Raw genomic sequence first — 5,338 nt, forward strand, 5'->3', positions numbered from 1 at the left:
TAAACAACTTTTTTTACTGACTTGTAAAAGTTATGAGACGTCAATATAACACCTCATGCACTCGACCGAGTGCGCCATCCGAGACCAATCAGTGATCAGAGGAAAGATAGGACATGTTCTATCTTTCCTCGGATCAGAGACTCAGACCATTTCGTGGACCCGATTCAGAACAAAGGATCCCAATCATAGTAACAAACAACATTGACAACGTAACATCTGCAAGTAAATGTGTCAACATAAGCAAAGAAATAATCCAACAATATCAGTGCGAGTACAGAACATATCGGAGGCAGGGGAGACATTGAGAGACGTGCTGGAGTGAGATACCAACGCAAGATAAGCGACATCTCCCAGTGTACCAAACGCCATAGCTTTAACCCGTTAGTGACCGCCCCATAGTGTTTTTACAGCGGCCACTAACGGGCCTTATTCCGGTGCATTGGCCTTTTCACGCCGCTGCATCAGAATAAATAAACAGAGCAGGGAGCTGTTAAATCTCCCTGCTCTCAGCTGCCAGACGTAGCTGAGGGCTGGGGGCGTCCCTGCTCGACCGGGTGAGATCGATATTAGTATCAATCTCACCCGTTTAACTCCTCAGATGCGGCGCTCAATAGCGAGCGACGCATCTCAGTGGTTTTGGAGAGAGGGAGCTCCCCGTCACCCCACTGGCACCCGGGGATAATATGGCCAGGTGACGGTGTCTTCTATGGCAGCCGGGGGCCTAATACAGGCCCCCAGGTCTGCCTGTTGTGAATGCCTGCTAGGCTATGCCAGAGGCCATAGCAGAAGTATTGCAGTGTATTATAAATGCGATCGGAGGATCGCATACTGAAGTCCCCTAGTGGGACTAGTAAAAAAGTAAAAGAAAAGTTTAATAAAAAGTAAAAAAGAAATAAAAAATGAAAAACCCACTTTTTCCGCTTACAAAATGCTTTACTATTAAAAAACTAAATAAAGTAGAAAAGTTACACATATTTGGTATCGCCGCGTCCGTAACGACCCCGACTATAAACTTATTACATAATTTAACCCGCACGGTGAACGCCGTAAAATATATAATAAAAAACAATGGAAAAATTGCTGTTTTCTTTGAATCCTGCCTTAAACAAAATGTTATAAAAAGTGATCAAAAAGTCGCATCTACTCCAAAATGATACCAATAAAAACTAAAAGTCGTCCCGCAAAGAAAAAGCTCGCATAAAACCGCATCGGCGGGACAATATGGAGAAACAAAAACAAATAATTTTGAAAAATAAGTGTGTAAAAGTAGTAAAACCTACAAAATCTATATAAATGTGGTATCGTTGCAATCGCAACAACCCGCTGAATAAAGTTATTGCGTTATTTATACCGCACGGTAAACGGCGTAAATGTAGGGAAACCAGGTTCAACTCAAGTTCCCATTTAAGCAGATAAGAAGGTTTCACCTGCGGGAAGTGAGGAGTAAATATGTTATAAAACGAAGATAAACCAGCGCATTTCTTAGGCTTCGTTCAATGGTGACGGATCCGGCGCCAATGGTTTCCGTTTGTCTCAGTTGTGCGGGGGTTCCGTCGGGTTCCGTCCTTTTGACGGAATTAATATCGTAGTCGACTGCGCTATTGATTCCGTCAAAATGACGGAACCCGTGCCCAACTGAGACAAACGGAAACCATTGGCGCCAGATCCGTCACCATTGAAACCTCTGGTTTCCGTTTGTGTCAGTCGGGGCCCCGTTCCGATGGAAAGCTCTGACGGAACGTAGGAACGGCGCCCTAGCACAGATGTGAACGAAGCCTAAGAGCGGCCGCCATTGCAGATCTTTCCAGATCTTCCCATTATTTCTGGCAGGACAATCTCAGTGAAACGATGTTTTATGTTTATTATGTAACGTCGACATTTTACACAAATCGTAAGTTGATGACATGGAGATGTTTGGAGTGCTGCGCTCAATAAACAACCCCCATCGTGTGTCACATATCCCCCCCCTCCGCTGGCCGGACCCTCCAAGCTCACGCTGGACACTTCCCTGCACGGCTTCTGTTTCTAGGGTCGTTTTCTGCCCCCTCCTTTGGTTCTCCGAGGGGCCGTATAGTGGGTGCAACTGCGTCCAATAGTTCAGCTTAGATTGAGAAATTCAGATTCCCAGCTGCTTCCCTCTCTGCAGATTGCAGCCTGTATTCTGCGGATTGTAGGGAATCAAATTATTGGAACGCTGCTGCTAGTAAAGGAAAGAGTTATAGTATTATTTTTATGAGACAACTCCTGAAAGCACTGAGGTCTGTCCTGTTGTGGAGGCACTAAGACTTTCACTATTATTGAAGCCCTGAGCAAAAGTTCTGGAGACACTTGTTATGGAAACACTGATGATGATACTGTAATGGGGGCACTATTATTGTCACTGCTGTGGAAGGACTGAGGCTTTTACTGTTATGGGAGCACTGTGACTGTCATTGTTATGGAAGCACTGTGGCCAGTACAGTTATGGGGTACTGTGATAGTGCATCAATAACAGTGACAATAACAGTACCCCATAACAGTGCCAGCCTCAGTGCTTCCATAACAATGACAGTCACAGTCCCCCCATAACAGTACCAGCCGCAGTGCTTCCATAACAGTGACAGAGGATGGTGCTGTTATGGGGGCACTGTGCCTGACACTGTTATAAAAGCACTGAGATTGATATTGTTATGGGGACACTGTAAATGTCACTGTTATGGAAGCACTGAGATTTGTACTATTATGGGGGCACTGTGACTGTCACTGTTATTAAACCACGGAGGCTGGTACTGTTATGGGGTAGTGTGACTGTCACTCTTATGGAAGCACTGAGGATGGTACTATTATGGGGGCACTGTGACTGTCACTGTTATGGAAGGACTGAGCGTTCTATTCTTATGGGGGCACTTTTGTCACTTCATCATAGACAAACATATACACTTATATTTTGAGCACAAAAATCTTGCACACCTTTAAAAAAAATTGCAGCGTTTCAAGACTCATCTCACCCACGCTTAGTTTTCTAGACAGTTTTTAAAAGAAAGAATGTAGAATAGTCTGGTACATGTGGCCCCCTCAGTGCCCCCTCCGCTGCCGCTGTCCCCTCCACGCTTGAACGTGGTTCTTCTATCTTAAGCCGGCGATAGAAGCAGGCATTGGATTATATGAAGTACGAGAACTTGTTATGGGCGAAGCACAATCTGAAATCTTTCTGAGCTGCAAACAATATTATTTTGAAGTCAATGAATCAAGTAAATTTTTGGCCCCTATTGTAAGTAACCAACGGCCTTCTAAGTCTATCACCTCCATTAGGAACATAAAGGGGCAACTTGTACATGATGCGGGGAAATCGTAGAAGAATTCAGGGGATTTTATCAAGATCTTTATTGCTCCAGGTTAAGACTCTGAGGATCCGGATAGATAGTGATCCGGATGGAAGTGAATTCCCCCAAATAAACAAAGATGAAAGACTAAATAACAGCACAATGTCAATCAGCTGCTTCTAAAGCCAGCAGGATATTGTCGTGTATTATAAGAGGCATGGACTCGCGGGACAGGGAGGTAATACTACCACTTTACAAAGCATTAGTGAGGCCTCATCTAGAATATGCAGTTCAGTTCTGGGCTCCAGTTCATAGAAAGGATGCCCTGGAGTTGGAAAAAATACAAAGAAGAGCAACGAAGCTAATAAGGGGCGCGGAGAATCTAAGTTATGAGGAAAGATTAATAGAATTAAACCTATTTAGCCTTGAGAAAAGACGACTAAGGGGGGACATGATTAACTTATATAAATATATGAATGGCCCGTACAAAAAATATGGTGAAATCCTGTTCCATGTAAAACCCCCTCAAAAAAAAAGGGGGCACTCCCTCCGTCTGGAGAAAAAAAGGTTCAACCTGCAGAGGTGACGAGTCTTCTTTACTGTGAGAACTGTGAATCTATGGAATAGTCACCGCAGGAGCCGTCACAGCAGGGACAGGAGACACCGCAGGAGCCGTCACAGCAGGGACAGGAGACACCGCAGGAGCCGTCACAGCAGGGACAGGAGATTCTGCAAAAAAGGCAAAGATCATTTCCTAGAACAAACAAATATACGGGCGTCACCGTGAACAGAGAATAACACAGAAGAAATACAAAGAATCATAAGTGCTATACAGAAGCAGCAGAGCTGAGTTTGTCATAGAACAACGTGCACACAGGTAAAAAGACTCATTCAGCTCTGCTACATCTGTATGACCCGCTATGTGTTCGGAGATGTAATGAGGTCAGTTGTTAGAATTATGTGGCGTCATCTCTCAGAGGAATGTAAAACATGATAAAGATCATAAATGATACAGTAATTTTGGGTTATTAAAATATCCTGAGTAAGCCCTCTCCTATATATCTGTTACCCCGCCTCGTCATCTAAGAGCACTACCTAATTACTGGGAAGGACTATGACTCATAGGTGTCGTCCTCAAAAGAATACAACCGTGTCAAGTGGACGGGGCCGGATTCTGCAACATTTAAGGAATAGAAAATTCCAATAATCCAAAAACTGATGATCCAAAAATTCTAATTATGGGGCGAAAATAGTCCCAATTCCAGGTCACTGGGGAATAGATGGTCCAGAACTGATAAGGGGAAGGGAAGACCTTTAAGAATACCTGGTCGGCGGCCGTCTTACCCCCATCGCTAGCACTCAGGTCTGATTCCCTGGAGTTTTGGACAAGGAGGGCGAGTATTTTTTTGATTCTTCCCCTTTAAATATTTTACCCGTTTCTCTCTGGTTATTAAGAAATTGTGTTATTAGCAATTGTATCATACAGAAAGTAAGCGCAAGGGAAAATTCCGTATTCCAGATTACAGCCGGCCGCCATACATGGGTCAATCTGCCCCCAATCAGCCCAGTGATCCTTTACTTTTTGCTATCAGGATGCGGGTTGTTAAAGGCACATACCCCGCATAGACTATATCAGGCATGGGGCCATCACATGACGTCAGCTGCTGCCAGTTTATTCATTTCTCCGTCAGTCTCCTTGAAGTCAACCAGGAGCCTCATAGGTAAAAGTTTCCTCTCCCTCCCAAACCCTTTATTTCATTGATTTTCATTTCGCTTCAAGAGGTGGCAAAATGGGCAATTGCTCAGGGTCTACCGTTATCTTGGGGGCCTCCAAGAGAGTGGAGAATGTAAACATTCACTGCCCTGGACCACCAGGGACTTTACAATTAACCAATCCTCTACTACTAAAGATTTTATCATGTCTAGCCCTGAAGGGCATTTGGCCCCGGGGCCTTCCAATCGGGGAATCAGTTTATATTTCAGTTCTCAGACCCCCAGAGAAGGCTCCATCCAACATGTCACTCTGATACAGGTGG

The sequence above is a fragment of the Rhinoderma darwinii genome, chromosome 6 (assembly GCF_050947455.1).
Source record: "Rhinoderma darwinii isolate aRhiDar2 chromosome 6, aRhiDar2.hap1, whole genome shotgun sequence".
Lineage (NCBI taxonomy): Eukaryota > Metazoa > Chordata > Amphibia > Anura > Rhinodermatidae > Rhinoderma > Rhinoderma darwinii.